This window comes from Macaca nemestrina (genome assembly GCF_043159975.1).
Source record: "Macaca nemestrina isolate mMacNem1 chromosome 4 unlocalized genomic scaffold, mMacNem.hap1 SUPER_4_unloc_2, whole genome shotgun sequence".
NCBI classification, from domain to species: Eukaryota; Metazoa; Chordata; class Mammalia; order Primates; family Cercopithecidae; genus Macaca; species Macaca nemestrina.
The window spans coordinates 454146-473925 of NW_027257556.1; the positions used below are offsets into that span (position 1 = coordinate 454146).

The following is a 19780-nucleotide window of genomic DNA, read 5'->3' on the forward strand; positions in this document are numbered from 1 at the left end:
TAAACATTTTATCTCTAAGTCTTGGGCCGTTGGACCAAGAGAAGAGAGAGCTGGTGTTGAGTTGTAGTGAGAGGTGCGTGGTTCCTGTACGTGCTGAACCTGGCTGGGACTCAATTCCATTGAGTCCCATTCCATTTAACCTTCTGTTTCCACCTTTTTCATGCTCCTGCTTGTTTCTCCAGAAAAAAATGCAATAAATTCCTTTCAAAAACTTTACAAAAGCCATAGACGCTTATTGAAAATAGTTCAAATGATATGGAAGTCAGAAAGATAGTGAGTGTTTTTCTGTTGTGTGTTTGGATGAATGTGTCTTTGGGGTAGTCACTATTAACACTGGGTGTATTTCCTTCCAGATCTTTTCCAGTGTGCCTACAAATATGTATGTACACACTGTAAAAAACAAAATAGTACCTGATCAACATTGAGTTCCCCTATTCTCACTGCGTAGTCGACATGGACATCCTTTCATGGTGATACGATGAGGCCTGATCGACTCCTTTTGTTCGCTGGAGTGGCAGGTAATAATAGCTACAGATAACTCACCTTCAGTGGGCATTTACCATGTGACAGGGTCTGTGCTCCAGGCAGGCTACATGAAGTGGGTCTTAAGGCTTTTTACAACAATGCTATGGGTGAACACAGTAATTGTTAACATTTTGCAAATGATAGAATTGCAGTAGAGAGAAGCAAAGCTGCTTGCTCAAACTCATGGCACGATTCCTGAGAGAGAGAGAGAGAACACTTTTAAAACAGTTGTTGTTATAGTCAGTTGATTTATGATCATTTCAAGAAATAGTGCATTCAGTGAATACATTTCAGGGTCTGGTACAGTCTGGGAGCTGGTTCTGAAAATGCTCTGCGCTAGAGGTAAGGGAGCGATCCATTGGCCCTGGGCTCCTAGTGCAAGGAGGGAGGTCCCGGGGAGAGGGGGCATGGAGAGGAGGTCTCTGAACAAACCTTGCAACATCCATTTCTGCTGAGTCTGGTCCGAGGTCTGGTTCTTGACATGTACACTTTTCAGAGATACTTGGTTTTGATTTTTATCATGGCTCAGCTGAGCAGCCATGGTTTCAAACTGCCTGGAGATGTGGTCTGGCAGGCCAGTGCTATGCCCATCCCTCCCGCTCCTGCAGGAGGGGAGTCATCCTGGGACTAGAGGGCTTCGCCTGTAATCAGCTATCTCATAATAAGTGGATTTGATGCTGGGTTCGCTAGGTCAGGAAATTTCCCATTTGGAAGGAAAACTGATACTTGTTTTTGGGTTTTGCTGAGGAGCCACAGGGTTTAGAGCAGGGACTGGAAGTTTGTTGAGACACACGTGAGTGCACTCAAACATCTTCCATGAAACGTGGAAATAAAGACAGTGTTCCAGAGAGGTCCCTGGCTTTGGGATATAAATATTTCTGTAACAGAATGGCACTGGCTGTCTGCTGTATTTTTTTCTCTGCTATTTTGGCAAGTTTTATTTGGGTGTGTGTCTCCTGTACAGAAGGTATGACATCAGTTTTTGCCACCAAGTATTTACAGCCGTTGGTACCTCCTGTGTGGGTCACTTTTGTGCCGTGGTTTCTTTGGGGAAATTGTAGGTCTCCTACCCAAAGCACATTGCCCATTTCAAGGTGCTCCTGGTTTCTGAACACCTGTGGCAGTGCCTTCCATGTGGGTGAAGCCAGCCGAGAAAGTACCCCTCCCCAGGAGGTGGGGACTGGTGATTTCCTGAGTGAGGAGGCCGGGGATGAGCCCTGGACTAGAACTTGTGACCGGCTGCTTTTCCTTCCCCTCCTGTCCGTCCTATTTTGCCACCACCCCCACTTTTGAAAAATTTCTTATTAAAAATTAAGCAACTATTTTGGTTTCCTTTATTCGCTATTCCTTGCTAATCGTATGCAGAGTGAGCCTAGGACAGTGGAAAGGAAAGTTGTACTTAGCTTCAGATGATCCTACCAGTCCCGCATTGAAGGGTTTCTGCCAGGCGGCATTGTCAAGTGGCGTTGTGGAGGTTCTCCTTTCAGTCCTCAGCATTAACCAACAGAGGTAGGTGGTACTTATTCCTGGTTAATGTTGAGGAAGTTGAGCTCAAATTGGCTAAGGGAACTTCCCAAAGTCACATAGGAAGTAGCAGAGTAGAACCAAACACATATTGTCTCTGAATCAGGCAGGTTGTCAGATTCCAAAATAGGCTCTTAATTTTTGGAGGTCAAAAAGCTGAACAGACACAGATATTTCTTTTTTCTTCTTCTTCTTTTTTTTTTTTTTTTTTTTTTTTTTTGCGCTAGGGTTACGCTATGCTGCCTAGGCTGGTCTAGGCTCAAGCTGTCCTCCTGCCTTAGCGTTCTGAGTGCTGGGCTTACAGGTTTGTGTCACCACACCCAATAAAACAGACATTTCTTTAAAGAAGACATACAAATGGCCAAAAAATATGTGAGAAAAATGCTCAGTATCACTTATAATCAGAGAAATGCAAATCAAAACCACAGTGAGGTATCATCTCACCTGTTAGGATGAGTATTATCAAAAAGACAAAAAATAGCAAGTGCTGGTGAGGCTATGGAGACAAGGGAGCTCTTACACACTGTAGGGGGGTGTGCACTAGAGCAGCTGGCTGGGCGCGGGGCGCACGCTGACATCTCAGCACTTTGGGAGGTCGAGGCGGGCAGATCACCTGATGTCAGGAGTTTGAACCAGCCTGGCCAACATGGTGAAACCCCGTCTCTACTAAAAACACAAAAATTAGCTGGGAGCGGTGGATCATACCTGTACTCCCAGCACCGTTGGGCAGCTGAGGTGGGTGGGTCACTTGAGCCCAGGAGTTCAAGACCAGCCTGGCCAACGTGGTGAAACCCCATCTTTACTAAAAAATACAAAAATTTACCAGGTGCAGTGGTGGGCGCCCATAATCCCAGCTACTCAGGAGGCTGAGGCATGAGAACTACTGGAACCCTGGAGGCGGATGCTACAGTGAGCAAGCCGAGATTGCACCACTGTGTTCCAGCCTGGGCAACAGTGAGACTCTGTCTCGAAGAGAAAAAAAAGAAAAAGAGTAAGAGTAAGCTACGGCACCCACTATGGCAAACAGTATGGAGGTTCCTCAGAAAACTGCAAATGAATTTACAGTGTGATCCAGCAGTCCCACTACAGTGTAGATACCCAAAGAAAAGGAAATCAGTGTCGGAGGGGCATCCGCACCTCTGTTTCCTACAGCACTGTTCACCATAGCCAAGATAAGGAATCAGCCTCGGTGTCCAACAGCAGATGATGGATAGAGAAAATGTGGTCTTTATACACAGTGGAGTACTATTCAGCCATAACACGGGAAGAAGTCCTGTTATTCTCAGCAACGTGGATGGAACTGGAAGATATTATGAAATAAGCCAGGGACAGAAAGTTACACAGCACATGTTCACTTATGTGGAAGGCAAAAAGGAGTGGATCTCATGGAATTTGAAAGTAGACAGAGGATCCTAGAGGGTGAGAAGGGTCGGGGAAGAGGCAGATAGGGAGAAATTTGTTAAAGAATACAAAATTATAGCTGGATAGGAAAAAGTTCTAGTGTTCTATAACATAGGATGACTATAGTTAACAAGAATATATAGTTTCAGGCTGGGTGTGGTGGCTCATACCTGTAATCCTAGCACTTTGGGAGGCTGAGGTGGGTGGATCACCTGAGGTCAGGAGTTTGAGACAAGCCTGGCCAATGTGTAGAGAAACCCCGTCTCTACTAAAAATGCAAAAATTAGCCAGGCATAGTGGTGGGTGCCTTGTAACCCCAGTTACCAAGGAGGCCGAGGCAGGAGAATAGCTTCAACCTAGGAAGCAGATGTTGCAGTGAGCTGAGATCACACCACTGCACTCCAGCCTGGGCAACAGAGCCAGACTTTGTCTCAAAAAAAAAAATATATATATAGTTCCAGATAATTGGAGAAAGGGCATTGAACGTTCCAACACAAAGAAATGATAAATGTTTGAGATGGTGGATATGCTAATTATGCTGATCACATACATTACATGTATTATAACATCACTCTGTGTACTTCATACATATGTACAGTACACAATTATGTGTCAATTAAAAAAGAAAAGCTGAACTTAGATTGGAATGGCTATGAAGTAGCTAGCTTTTTCATATTTTTGATATAGACCCTAGGCATTTATTTTAAGTAAACTACAGTTGGCTTCAGGAAGTGTTTAGTATTTGAATTGTAGCCTTGCATTTTATAATACGGAGAAGTAAAACTGTAGGCTTGCTTTAGATACAGTCACAGGGGTTTGCCGTGATGACTTTTTTATGTAATAAGGGGGAAATGTACCTTAATTAATAGGCATATATGATCATTTTTCTCCCTCGTACACATTTTTAGTTGTTGTCCAGGCATTGTGATACTTATGTAAACAGTATGCGATACCTTAGGTAGGAATCAGAATTTTAAGGTAAGAATACTTAGAGTTATATATGTTTCAACCTTTCAAACTGGACATTTTACATGTCCATTATATAACTGTAATTAAATTTTCAAAAAGACAATGTGTGTCTTTAATATGGGTGATGCTCTATTTTTTTTTTTTTTTTTTTTTTTGGAGACAGGGTCTTACTTTCTCCCAGGGTGGAGTGTAGTGGTGCGATCACGGCTCACTGCAGCCTCAGCCCCATAGGCTTGAGAGATCCTCCCACCTCAGCCTCCCAAGTAACTGGGACCACAGGTGTACAACACCATGCCCAGCTAATGTTTAAAATATTTTGCAGAGATAGGGCCTCCGTCTGTTGCTCAGGCTGGTCTGGAATTCCTGGATTCAAGTGATTCTCCTGCTTCATCCTCCCAAAGTGCTGTGATTACAGGCATGTGCCACTGCCTGGCCCCATATAAGTGGGATGATGACTTGAGCCTAGGAGTTCCAGACCAGCCTGGGGAACATGGCACAAGACCCTGTCTCTACAAAAACTAACAAAATTAACTGGTCATGGTGGCACCTGCCTGTGGTCTCAGCTACTCCAGGAGGCTGAGGCAGGAGGATAACTTGAGCCCAGGAGTCGAGGCTGGAGGATAACTTGAGCCTAGGAGTCGAGGCTGCAGTGAGCTCTGATCCTGTCATTGCACTCCAGCCTGGGTGACAGAGTAGACCTTGTCTCTTAAAAAAAAGTTACTGGCTACCTGATTATTCATAGGAAAAAAAACCTGAACTCTGATCGAAACCTCATACCTCGTACAAAAATTAACTCAAAATGGATCATGGACTAAAATGTAAAATGCAAAATAAAGATGAAAAGAGGAGCTAGAGACTGGGAGAAACTATTTGTAAACCACATGTCTGATGAAGGACTCATATCTATAATATATAAACAACTATCCAAATTCAGCAGTGAAACCAAGTCATCTAGTTTGAAAATGAATAAAAAACCTGAAGAGACATTTCAGATAACATATAAGCACATGAAAAGATGTTCAACATCATGAGCCATCAGAAAAATGCACACTAAAGCCACGTCACTACACACCTATCAGAATGCCTAAAATAAAAAGTAGTAACAAGAGCAATGCTGGTGAGGATGCGGGGAAACGGAATCACTCACACTTGGCTGGTGGGAATGGAAGATGGTACAGCCATTCTGGAAAACAGCTTGACAGTTTCTTAAAAAACTAAACGTGCAATTGCTGTAGGAGGCAGCACTCACATTCACGGGCAGTTATCCCAGAGAAATGAGGACTTATGTTCACACAAAAACCTATATGTATCTGTTCATAGCAGCATTATTTATAAAGTCTAGAAACTGGACACAGCCCGGAGACTGCTCAGCAGGTGAATGGTTAAACAAACTGGTGCACCCAGGCCCCAGATACCACTCTGCAGTAGTTAATGACGTCCTTGTTCATCAGTCTTTCAACCTCGAAACCACCATCATGCTTAATCCCCTTTTTTCCATCCTGGGTCTGAGTGGACTTCATTTTGCATTTCTTTCTAATGCATTTTCCCTCTGTCCTTTCTGCTTGAGCCTCATGCCTCATTGGAACCATTGTAAGAGCCACCGAATTGTTTCTCTTCTCTGCCTCATCATGGAATCCTTTCTACACTTCATGCCCCGCATTGCCATTGGAACAATCTTTCCAAAACATGAACAAACTAACTTAAAAGAAATATCCCAGGTAGCCTTCCAAATAAGTATAAGCTTTCTGTTAGAAGTTTCACTTCTTGTCTATAGGGAACCCAGGACTGTAGAGAGACAGATTTGCTGTCTGCATTTTAAGATCAGGCAGAAATCCCTGGAGGGGCCCATGTGGAATAGTGGAACAAATACTGGTTCTAGAATCAGAAGCCCTCATATCCTGGTTCTAACACTAGCTGGATGTTCTTGGGAAAGTTTTGGTTTCAAACCTCAGTATGAGGAAGCATCCTCAAGGGATCACACAAGGCTGCTGGGAGGAGCAGATGAGGGCCATGGTGAACATGCTGTGTAATCCGTGAAGCACGTCGTATGTGTGAGAAGTGGAGCTGTGTGGATAGCGGTTCTGGAATCATTGTATGAAAACGATGGAAAGCACATTTGTAGTTCTGCCTGATGATACCACTGGGCACCTGGGTTGTACACGCCTGCAACATGGGTGAGGCCCGGGTCAGTACAGCTCACAGTTTGGTTTTCATGCAGTTAGAAAGGCCCGAGAGGACCCTTCCCCCCTCCAGCTGTAGGAAGGAGGTGGCTGTCTCCTGCTTATATTTGGTGGGATTGTCTGTGGCTCCTTGGGGACAGGAATGCAGGGAGTGGGGGAAGAAAGCCGGCCTGACTGCTCGCTAGTCAGCCTTCCCCCAGGGAAGAGTGGAGGGGTCATTTCGTGGTAACTTGCCAAGTCTTTCTTAACCCATCTGCTCTTAGAAATGACCAGCATGACAAGTAAAAGACCCATTAGAGACAGATGGGCTGTGTGTCCCGTGCGTTTATGGCTTTGTGGTCTCAGAGCTGCCAGAACTCGATAGCTTTCTGGGGAATGCTGGGTCAGCCAAGGGGCTGAAAATAGTGAGAGGAAGAAAATTCCCCCTCGCTGCTCTGGTCTGGGAGTGATTAGTGAGTAGAGCGGCATGGAGGGCCCAGCCGTGGGGTCCCTCTCAAGCACACCCTCACTGCAGTGGGAACGCGGGTCTCAACCTCCCTAGGCCTCCGTGATTTTTGTCTGTCACATACTCACCTCCAGCAGGGATGTCTATGGTGATGAGATGAGGGAGCATCGTAGCACATGTGGCACTTAGTAGGCTTGCGGTGAGTGGACGCTGGCGTCAGTGGAACAGGAGACTGGGCGCTGCGTGTGGACGCACTCACGTACTGGTGGCATGGGTGGACAGAGGAGAGAGGGACGCTCTGCAGTTCTCCTTTTGGTCTGTCACCCCCGCTGTTGTGAGCAGAATCCGTGAGTGTATTCTGTTGCCCCAGTCAACTTGGTAGGCTGATTGCTCAATTTTCTGCTTCCACTTTTGATTTCTTAAGAATGGGAAAACGAATACTTCAGATACTTTTCTGGTTGATGCTATACATTCCTTGATATCACCTTAATGCTTTTTAATTTCTATGTATTTTGGATGTTGGAGCTTGCCTGAGATCTGTGCTTTTATGTCTCAACCTCTCGCGTAACTGTTGGCCACACCAGAACCAGAGAGAAGTGAGTAGACCGATTGGTAGCAGGGCTAGGACTGGAATTCCCCAGCCTTTTGGCGCCCAGCAGGCTCTGTTTTCTGTATTGCACTGCTCTTCTCTATTTCGACCCCTGTTAGGACAGTGGATGTGAAATGTAGCTGGGCGCTTTTGGGGGTGTGCTAGGAGTGTGGCAGATGCCTCAGACTGGCATTTTCCCCTGATTCTGAATTCTCATGGCTCAGAGTCAGTCTCTAGGCTACTGACTGGGAAGATGCAGGAAGTTGTTTTGTATGACAAACTATGCCAGGGCATTTTTTTCACCCGGAAATTTGTTTGGTTTGGACTGGAATAAATCTCTGATCTTGGTTTCTTTGTCTATATTATTAGGGAGTGGAGCCTGACTTGTTAACTTAGCCCAATTCATAGTGCTTAGAATCTCAGTGAGTGTGTGTTGAACTGAGCGGAAGTGTGAGAGCATCTTGGACAGTGGTTTGCAAACCTAGCTGCATCTTGGGGGCTGTGAAAAAAGCATGCATGCTTACTCCCGACCAGTTGAAATAGAATCTGCAGGAATGGAGCCTGGGCAGGTATAGTGCTGTTAAAAACCCCCAGGTGGTTCTGATATACTGTAAAGGTTGAGATGCCCTGATCCACAGTGAATTGGAGTCCTGGATCATAGACATGCCTTATGCTTTCACCAGCTTAGAATGGTTCTTGTGCTTTAGAACTGTGAAAAAGTGTTATGCAAACAAATGTGGAAACAGCCTAAATGTCACATCCTGTTACTACCTGTCATGAAGTATATTTACCGGTTACTCACTCTACTCTGATCTCTACCCATTCCACCTTTTCTTCATGGTATGAAGTACTCTTTAGGCATTTATTGAACTCTTGTTTGTACCACCACTGTGCTGGACAGTTTATAAATATTACTTCTTTAAACAAGGCCTATGGAGTCAGGCTGCCTGGGTTTTGCTAACTAGCTGTGTCATTTGGGGCAACTTTTTAAGCTTATATAAACCTGACTTTCATCTATGAAATGGGATGACAGGGGGTCATGATCATCTCACAGGATCATGCAAATGTGTGTGTAAAGTGCTTAGTTTGGTGCCTAACACATAGTAACTACTTAGTAAAGTTATTATTACACCATCATCATCATATTTAAATGTAAATATTAAGAGCTAATAAATTTGTAAAAGGTACTATACCCTTACCCCTTGAACCAAAGACTACTTTAGTTTTAAGTGGTTGGGTTAATTTATCACTTAAATATTGGCCTCTTGAATACCTTGAATTTCAATTGAACGTAACCAGAGGATTTCATAATTGGACCGTTGCCTGTGGAAGTTGGAGCTTTGTTTGTTTGGTTTCACTTCCTACACTAAACATATGGCTGTGCACATCTTTATGATGACTTTTGGTACTGGGGAATCAAAGCTTCATTCGCTTTTTGGAGGAGATGACCTTATGCTGTATGAAGCACTCAGACTTCGTTAACTATGTACCATCCAGACAAGACCAGGTGCTTCCCAGGGCAGCCTGTCCTTTTCTTATCTCTTTCATCAATCTAGCATGTTCCTTCTATTCCTCTTTATATTAGAACTTCTCTTTGAACAAGGAATGTTGTTTTGTCCCTGCTAGGTCCCCAGCAATTAGTAATGCCTAGCACATACTAGGTGCCTCCTGAATGTTAATAGGTGATAATCTAGCAGTACACAAGATAAATCCGCAGGTTGAGATTTAAGCTGTGTGGTATGAAGGCTGCATTGGCAAACTTATTAAATCAATTTTGTTAATACAAGTTTAACATATCTTAGTAACTGACTTAGTTCAGGAATCATTTGCTGAGTGTCTTCTAAGCCAGACATTGGGGACAGAAAGGTAATAATATATGATCCCTGCCTCATGTGCAGGAAGTCTAGTGCGATGGACAGATGCGTGCTAATGGCTGCCATGGAATACGGTGAGTATTAGATAAAGGGGCACCCTGTGTGCCCTTGGAGCATAGAGCAGGGCTTGTGTTCTGGGAACATGGGCTCCATGTGAAAACACAATTTAAATTCTCTTTTTTCTTTCTTTTTTTTTATTTTTATTTTTTTTTGAGACAGAGTCTTGCTCTGTGGTCCAGGCTGGAGTATAGTGGTGTGATCTCGGCTCACTGCAACGTGCTCCCCCCAGGTTCAAGCGATTCTCGTACCTCAGCCTCCCGAGTAGCTGGGATAACAGGTGTGCGCCACCACGCCTGGCTAATTTTTGCATTTATAGTAGAGATGGAGTTTCACCATGCTGGCTGGGCTGGTCTTGGACTCCTGACATCAGGTGATCCTCCCGCCTCGGTCTTCCAAAGTTCTGGGATTATAGTCATGTATGTATTCATCCTTTTAAATATCTGCGGGTAGCATTTAACTTTAAATGGGTACTAATTAACTATTGAATGACTTTAGTATGGATTGAATGACTTTGCTCGGGCCTCGTTTTTAATTTCCTTCATTAGAGAGAGAAAAAAAAAAATGCAGGTTGAATATCCCTCATCCAAACTTCTTGGAATCAGAAGTGTCTCAGATTTTTTTCCTTTTTTGGATTTTTGAATATTTGCATTATACCTGCTGGTTGAGCATCCTGAATTCAAAAATCCAGAGTCTGAGCTGTTCCAATGAACATTTCATTGAGCATCACCTCAACACTCAAAAGTTGAGGATTTCGGAGTTTCTGGTTAGGGAGACTCATCTTGTATGGGTGCTGGGTTGTTGCAGGAGTTTTGGACCAGAGGTTGGGTGACTAGGCTTTGGTTTTCGCTTTGTTATTAAACGGGCTGTTTTATTCCATAATCTCAGCTTTAGATCCCCCGGTTGTCAAAGAAGGGAACGGGCCATCTGATGTTTAAGGCCTCTGTTAGTTCTGACTTGGAGACACCTGGCTTCCGTTCATCTTCCTTAGGAGTGGACAAAGAATATGGGAATTTTGAAATCGTTAGTCAACATCTACAGGGTCATTGCAGCCTGGTTTTGGGTAAGGTCATCTTTAGTGAGCCCAGGGAGAAACAGTGGTTTAGCTGTCAGCTGAGAGGGGTAAGCGGTCCTATTAATTTTCCTCTGTGTTAGTGAAAGCATTGTTAAGGGTCACAGCCTTAGTGGAGCTGGCTGGAAAGAGGAGGGGAACTCACTGTTACAGGTTATATTGAATGTCTTTTCAGTCACTAAATGCTTTTTATGATATGTTTTTCAGGATTTCAGTGTTGTATGATTTCTCTGTGTTAAGCACAGGAAATTTAACATCAGCAAAAAAGAATGCTCTTTCTTTTTTTTTCCTTTGAGATGGAGTTTCGTTCTTGTCGCCCAGGCTGGAGTGCAGTGGCGTGATCTCAGCTCACTGCAACCTTGGCCTCCTGAGTTCAAGCGATTTTCCTGCCTCAGCCTCCCGAGTAGCTGGGATTACAGGTGCCCACCAGCATGCCTGGCTAATTTTTGTATTTTTAGTACAGATGAGGCTTTGCCATATTGGCCAAGCTGTTCTTGAACTTCTGACCTCAGGTGATCCTCCTGCCTCGGCTTCCCAAATTGCTGGGATTACAGGCATGTGCCGCGATGCCTGGCCTTGAATGTTCTTTCTAAGGGAATTTACAAAAGCCAGCTTTTGAGTCTAGTGGCAGAAAACCTCTTCATTATTTAGCTGTGCTGTGAGCTTGGAGGGCTTCAAGCCCAGCTGAAAAAGCTGTAGTATTCTATGTCAGTTGGCTGTCTTGGAGAACTTAATGAGCACTGGACTGGAGTGATACTGTCAGAGTTCATGAGCGGTTTGAGGCTCTCAAAGCCTAGATACTGGGGTTGCCCAAATACATCAGCTGGACTCACTATTTCTCTCGGGAGTCGGGGGGTGGAAAATGCTGTGGTCTTAACTCTGCTCTTAATTTTACAGTGCTGTTATTAATGGTAAGAATGATTTCATACGTTTGCATTTTGCTTTGTAATTCACAGAGAATTTTAAAATCTGTTATCTGATTTTATTCCCTCAGCAGTTCTGTGAAAAAGGTAGAGCACTTTCATATCTTCTGTTTTTCCATGATTCTCTTGTGGCTCACAGAAGCTAAGAGCCTTCACCAAGGTCATAGGGTGAATGAGTTGCAGAGCTGGGAGTAGAGGCTCAGGCTTCTAGTGACCCTGTTTCTTCCTTGATAGCTTGCTCTGGTGGCGCTATGCTCAGGTAACTGCGCATGCTCGGTTTGGTCTTTTGTAAATCCCTGCCCCATTTCGGGGGAAGTTCTTGGGAGGCTTCTATTCATTTTGGAGCATTTAAGTATCTTGTCCTCTCTCCCTCTTCCCAGATGCATGGGCATTTCTGCAGGTCCCCAGGCTGGCCCTTGTGCGTGGGGGCGTCTCCTGTCTCCACGTTGCTTGCACGCCCCGGGGCCCCCTAGTGCCTGCCTCCACACTGCAAGCTGTTTGGTAAATGTTACTAAGTCAGCATCGTTGTTTTCTAGAAATGGGACGGGGTATGGATGGCACGTTCTTTTCTGTGTGAAGTCTGCGATTGTATCATCTTGCCTTCCCCGTGTGTGCTCCTTGAGGGTGTCGCTGTGCTGCGGTCATCTGTGTTCCCTAGGGTGCCTCCCTTGGAGTTCGGGCGGTAGTAGACATGCAGTCAGTGTTCACGGCCTGAATGAGAGGAAGGCCAACAGAGCCATTAAATCTGGAAAATGACAAGTGAAGGAAAGGAATTTTTATTGAAGGCATGTGAAAAATAAATCTTTTTAGAAAAGTTGACCTGTTTCTCAACTGGAGTTGAATTTCAGCTCAGAAAAGCAGCTGTGTGCCCAGAGGGATTTGGGATTTCAGTTTGTGACAGATGAATTGAATTTGTTGTTGTATGAATGTATTATCCTTTTGTGGTTTTATTAGGCCTTTCTCCCAAATGGAATCGATTTTTCTATAAAAGTCACACTTCCTTTTTGAGAAGTGTAACACTAATTGTATGGGATGGTCTCCCAAAAGATTACCTGCCAGGAACCAAACACACTGCCTGAGACTCACGGCCCCTGGTTTCTGCCTGTGCAGCTGCAGGGCAGAGAGGCACGCTCGAGCTGAAATCAAGATGCGTGTCTGCATCTTCTCTTTCTTGACTGCTGTTTCGTCTCTGAGCTGGCCTGCCTTCAATGTCTAGGAGCTTGGTGGGTGTAGACACATTACGGTATGGAGGAGGGATATGGTGTTGCCACAGCCAGGAGACTGGCTGAAGTCTCTGTTCTCTTCCTGCTCACTGCTCTGACTTTGTATGAGTCACATTTGTAGGGTTGTGCACAGCGGCTTACACCTGTAATCCCAGCACTTTGGGAGGCCGACCTGGGAGGATCTCTTGAGCCCAGAGTTTGGAACCAGTCTGGGCAACATGGTGAAACCCCATTCCTACAAAAAATAAAAATTAAAAAATTAGCCAGATGTGGTGGCTCCTGCCTGTAATCCCAGCTACTGGAGAGTCTGAGGTTCGAGAATCACTTGAGCCTGGGAAGTCGAGGCTGCAGTGAACCATCATCACGCCACTGCACTCCAGTCTGGTCAGAGCAAGACCTTGTCCCCAAAAAAACAAACAAACAAACAAAAACTCATTTGTAATAGTGGCAGTAGTTAACTTTTGAAAGTTTGAAGAAAAGTTTCTAAATAACCTGTGACCATGGACAACTTACTTAGCCTTTCTATGCCTCAGTTTCCTCATCTATGAAAAATGAGAGAATATGGTACTGATCTTACAGGATTTCAATGAGAACTAGACGAGATCAAACTCAGAGCCTGGCACCTCGTGAGTGCACACTCAATGTTATTATTTCAACATTTTAGAGGAAAAAGAATGCTAATGGGTCACTATGGCTAAACATAGTCTATCACTGGCGTTACTTATGGTATTGGAAGGAAGTTGAATTCCATATAGATAGTGTGATGGAGAAAGTATTTTGGGCATTGGCAGTATTTATTCAAAGAACAAAGGTTGTGTCTGTCCTGTGTGGAGAGCCGTTTCTGCTTGTTTCTTTAAATGCTATGGGAAAAGCAGTGGACCCTGTGCTCTCTGCCGGACAGCTTCAGTCTCCGCGTATTGATTTGGCCAATGGTCACTCGCCGTCATCATGGCAGCAGCAGTGGAAGGGACAGCTTGTCTTGATTTGCATTTTTGGGTGTTTGTGCTATTTATAGACAATTAAGACTTGGAAGCCTGTTTATGGCAAGCTGGCAAATTCAGCAAAACATGGAAAAACCTGTTAGCAGAGTTTGCACGTGTGCAGGCACAGAGCAGCCAAATAAACACACAAGTTTTCCTGTATTTTAAAACTCTCTGAAAAAAAAAAAAAAAAAAGACATTAAACCATTGCCCAGATGGCTTATAGAGCTAGAGCTTTTTCCTTGAAGTACGTGAGTATGACTGTCAGACATCTGAATCCCCAAGCCATCTTAAAACATCATTTGGATGCTACCCCCTCTCTGCCCTTTTTTTCCATTTGTAAGGGACAAGGATCCAGGAAGGAAAGTATTAGTTTACAAAGGCTTTTGTTACAATTAATCGTTCATGTTCTTTCTTTTGGTATCTTATTCTCTGTTTACATTTTTTTTTTATTTTTACATTTTTTGAGACAGAGTCTTGCTCTGTCACCCAGGCTGGAGTGCAGTGGCACGCTCTCGGCTCACTCCAACCTCTGCCTCCCAGGTTCAAGTGATTCTTGTGCCTCAGCTTCCTGAGTAACTGAGATTACAGGCGTGTGCCACCACGTCCAGCTAATTTTTATGTTTTTAGTAGAGACAAGGTTTCGCCGCATTGGTCAGGCTGATCTTGAACTCCTGAACTCAGGTGATCTGCCTGCCTCAGGCTCCCAAAGAGCTGAGAATACAGGTGTGAGCCACCGCGCCCGGCCGCTGTTTCCATTTTGTAAACACTAGCGCCACCCCAGTGTAGGGTGGCTAGGGGTATTCTTCTTTCCTGTTTCCTGGTGTATTTTCCTCTACAGCGTTGATCACTCTTTAACGTACTTTTTGGTTGTCTGTCTCTACCTACAAAAATATATGTTCGCTGTTATATCACCAGTGCCTGGCACGTAGATAGTCAGTCAATATTTGTTGAATGAATGAATGAATGGGCTGAAAGAACCTTCTTCTTCTTTCTTCTGTCACTTCACACCATAGGCTTTTGGAAAATGCTATGTGAACAGGGATCGTAAGCAGCAGAAGTTACACACATGGCTGTGGGATAGCCCATCATCCTCAGATACTTGTCTGGAAGGAGGTGGAGTACATGAGTAGAAATGATACAAGATAACCTCTTCAGGAAATCAGCCAGGTGTCACAACTTTTCACATAGGCGTGTGATGTTAGTGTATGTGTGTATGAAGAGCTGTCGTGGCCTAGAATCACGGGCCTTTAGATCCCTTGTACAGATAGAAAAGTAAAGGTGGAGGCCCAGGAATGCTGTAGGCCACCGAGGTAGAGTCCCTGTCTGCCCTTCTCAGTGTCCGGTCACTTCTCAGTGCACTCCCCTCTTTACTGCTAAAGCCACTTTCCCTGATTCTGAATGTGTAACCACGAGGGGGAAAATGTCCTCCAGGCTCACAATTTGTGGAGAAAAAGCCCAGCACCTAAAATAATGTTCACGAAGTTTGTACCTAGAAAACGTGGCCATTTCTATCATATCTTTGAATTTCCCTCTTTCTCATACATTTTATAAACAAGACAGTAGAAGGAGATTCGTGAACAGCCACTTTAGAACAAGAGGGAAAAAATCAAATCTAGAACATTCCAGTTTCTGTTTTCTTCTCAGTTTAGGGCTGAGGCACTTTAGCTTCCTGTCTAAGGGACTACTCAAATCTGATTAGAAGCCATTGTGGGCTGGTAATTATCCGTAATTTTAGGAAGACAGATGCAGCACCAACTCTATTCTCTGATAGTAGGCTTAAGAATTTTAAATTTGCATGGCAGGAGAATCAGATGGTGAGGTGGGATAAGCGTTCAGATGCTTGGTCATTGATAGCTTTTTACTTCCACGTATCACATGGGGATTTGGGACTCGGGAAGCCCGCTGAGAACTGATGACTATCTGTCCCCTGAACAGCTGGGGTCTGTTTCATCCTGAGCTCAGAAAGATTGCTCCTACTGCAGCCAGGGAAGACAGGTTGTTGACTGGTTAGAAATCATGGCAGGTTATTTTCTCCACCCGCAGTTCGCAGTTGAAAAGCAGAGCTATCAAAAAGTTGTCTTCTCTGTTGTATTTCAAATCTGGGTGTTTAAAAAATTATGTAAGCAAATTAAGCATTTCTGTAATGGTAGTTGTGTGTGTTCTTGATGCGAATGAGAGGTGCATTCCCTTGTAAAATCTCTGGGACTTTATAGGAGTATGTGAGCCTTAGAACAAAAGTTGGTTTTCTAGATGATCACGTAGATATGATGCTGAGCACTAGACAAAGATGTTGATTGAAGCGATTTAAAAAAAATTTTTCTGAGTTCAGATTTTACACCAATATTTAGAAAATCAGCAAAAGAACTTGGAGGAATGTTCTCAGGCATCCAGTTCAGCCCCCTGCGCACATTGTCATAAAATCCGAGGGTGTGTACAGGGAGACGCATTCCTTTCTGTTCTCATCACTGGTCCTTTCCTGGCTCTGCACCTGCCTGTCATGCGCGTCCGTGCGAAGAGACCACCAAACAGGCTTTGTGTGAGCAATAAAGCTTTTTAATCACCTGGGTGCAGGCGGGCTGAGTCCAAAAAAGAGAGTCAGTGAAGGGAGATAAGGGTGGGGCCGTTTTATAGGGTTTGGGTAGGTAAAGGAAAATTACAGTCAAAAGGGGGTTCTGTGGCGGGCAGGAGTGAGGGTCACAAGGTTCTCAGTATGGGAGCTTTTTGAGCCAGGATGAGCCAGGAAAAGGAATTTCACAAGATAATATAATCACTTAAGGCAAGGACTTCATTTTCACTTCTTTTGTGGTAGAATGTCATCAGTTAAGGTGGGACAGGGCATTTGCACTTCTTTTGTGATTCTTCAGTTACTTCAGGCCATCTGGGCATATACGTGCAAGTCACAGGGGATGCGATGGCTTGGCTTGGGCTCAGAAGCATGACATTGCCCTCTTCCCGACCTTCCCTACCTTTTCCCTCCTGTGCGGTTCTCTCACAAAGCGAATGGCCTCAGCCACAGCTTCTCTGCAGCTGCATCAGACTGTGGCGACAGGAGTGGTGGCTCCTGCAGGGCCTGCTGTCCCCACGGAGCCCAGTCTTGCTTGCGGCTGGAACCTGGTCACCATTTGTACCGAAAGTATGTAATTCTACAGAATGAGAGCCAACATGCTGGGAATGGAGGTGTCTTTATCACGGTGCTCTGCATATTTTAATCTTGGGTAGAAAGTATGGAAAAGTATGTGATACCTGTGGTTTGATGTCAGAAGGACATTGTGAACTTGATGTGGACTGAGGATGTTCAGGTGCAACAGGCACCCCGGCTTCATTAAATGAGACTTCCCCACCTCCCTGCCAGGCATGCACAGGTGTATGGCCACATCTTATGTGTCATCCTTATCTAGAGTGCGCCTTGTCATGCTTAAAGTTACATGATGATATTCTGCCTCATAGAGTAGGTCCCAAACCGCATTCAACACAGAAATATACTCTTGCTATTATACATAGAAAGGGCTTTCATATACCAAGCGGGAGAGCAGTCCTAAAATCTGGGCTGGAATCACAGAAGGAAGGTTTGGGAAGCAACAGATTCCCTAGTCCAAAGCTGGTTTTTGATGAACCTAGAAACAGGACCAAGAGAAGTGAATTTCCCTAAGGCCCTGACAGTGTCTCACGGTAGCATTTGAACCTAGCAGTTTCTTGACCTATTTCTTTAAATGATTAGTCATGCTTCCTCTGATTCCTATATAAACGTATTCCTCATTCATTCTTTTGTTTCAGTGAATTATTGCAGTGCTACCACGTAACAGTATTGGAGTCAAAATGTGGCAGTGTTTATCCCTTTCCAAGGTTTTTAGTTGCACAGTTTGTCAAAGTTGTGCTAACAGTTTCTTGTTGGTTGCAAGGTGTCCTTTCAGAAGCCAATTGTGTGGTGTATTGACGTTGATTGTTGGAGGTAGTTTGGTTAGAACGTACTTCGAGTGGCTGGCGTGGGCCTGGGGAACAGTGACAACTGCCTGCTTCATGGGCAGAGATGAAGTAATTGCTTCCTGGGAAGTACCATCCTCCTGGCCACACTCTCCAGCCCATTTCGTTTGTGTTGGTTTCCTCGCATCTGCACGTTTCTGGCTTCATGTGAGTCTCATTTATTGTAGCATATGACTTCAGGCTGTGGGGAAGAATGGCCATTTTAGCACAGAGATGCACACAAAGGAACAACTGGCTAAATGTGAGTGAAGACATTCTTAGAGGGGGTTTCATTTTTTTTATTCTTTAACAGGCAGTCTGGGAAGCATTCTGGACATGTGGCCTGCGCTGTCACAGTTCCTCCCTGCAGGATCCCAGATGTTTGGAGATTGTAGTGATAACTATTATCATTGAGAATGTCATTCTCACAGGCTCTAATAAGTCAGGATTTATTCAGTGTTAATTTGTTAAAGACAACTGTATTTCTAGCCAAATCCATGTGAGACGTTTCTCCTGGCAGTGTTGCTGGGGGTATTCCCGTGGCTTAGTCTTCGGGCAGCACACGCCTTTGAATACTGCTGAAGCTGTGAGTACCCAAAGCGCACTGGAGTACTTTTACCATACGGGGTGTTAGTCACTGATACACGTCTCAGTCAGACCTGATGGATTCTTGACCCCTTCCTTTCTTAATTTTTTAATTTTTATTTTTTATTTTTGTTTTTTAAGAGCATAACCCCTTAGGTGGCCACCATGAATCTCTGGTGTTTTCAGTTGGCTGCAGCCTATTTGCCATCTCTGGTTCAAACATATTCGAAGCCTGATGATGCTTCCCTCGGTTGTTCTTCTGCTGTGTGACCTCCGTGCCCGCAGGGTTCAAGAGTGTCAGAGCTGGGAGCCACCTTCACAACTACCAGGGTTTCCGGAACCTCCTTTATCTAGCCCTGGGGACGGAAGAGGTGTCATCAGAGTCGGAGGCTTATTAGGGTTACACGCCATTGATAACAAATGAGGAGGTTTTCTTTTATATAAGGGGAGCTTCTTATAATGTGCTTTAGTAGGGTAAAGAAGCTTTTGAGATTTGCTTTCTCTGGAAAGATAATTTGTGATCCTGCTGTTGCTTTCAACAAAAATATAATTTGCATACCAGTGCATGTTGTATTACTGAGCACTGGCTGACAAATGGTTCTTAACTCATCATTCACTCCGCCACTGTTTCTTGAATGGCATATGTGTGCCAGCTGTAGTAGGAACTTGCTAGGCTCTAGGACTAACCCTTATGAAATAGGGGTCCTGGGGGAAGCAAATGCATATAACTATAAACGTTTGAGGGGATATCAGAGGGGTGCCTATAGGTACAAAAGTTTGTTCATTCATTGTCCCATCTAGGAGGTTTTGTGTCTTAGCAGCGTGTTCCATAGCAACCCATCCCTCTATCAAAATATTCATCATGTTATTTTGAAATTCTCTGCTTAGGTATGTGTTTTTCTGACTACATTTAGAACTGGTTAAGGACAGGCTATGGGGTATGTATTATATATATCTACACACACACATATATTTTTATATATACACATTACCATTGTAAATATACTATATATTTATATATATACTCATATATATATTTCTCCCTCTCTATATATACATACACACCACACACATATATATACACACATATATATGAAATACACACACACACACACACACACACACTTCTACTGCCAAGCACAGAAAGTCAATACTAGGCAAGAGTTCTTTTAGTGTTCATGAAAAAATAGATGTGTTAGTTGAGAGCGTCCTTAAGTTGCCAGGGGAAAGACAGGATGGATTCACAAAGGGAGATAGTGTGTTTTTTTTCCTTTGTTTAACTCTTGAATTCGAAATAATCCAGACTTATGGAAAAGTTGCAAAAATAGTACAGAGAATTCCCATATACTCTTCCCTCAGATTCCCCAAACATTTCACCCCATTTGTACTTTCTTTCTCTGTGGATATAATTTTTTTTTTCTGAAATGTTTGAGAGTGGAAGGTAGCATGCAGGCAGGGTGAAAGGCGGAA

At 44.1% G+C, this 19780-nt stretch overlaps 1 pseudogene; it reads left to right on the forward strand.

Moving 5' to 3' along the window:
- Positions 1–19780, forward strand: part of LOC139361039 (SH3 domain and tetratricopeptide repeat-containing protein 1-like) — a 39485-nt pseudogene that overhangs the window by 461 nt on the left and 19244 nt on the right.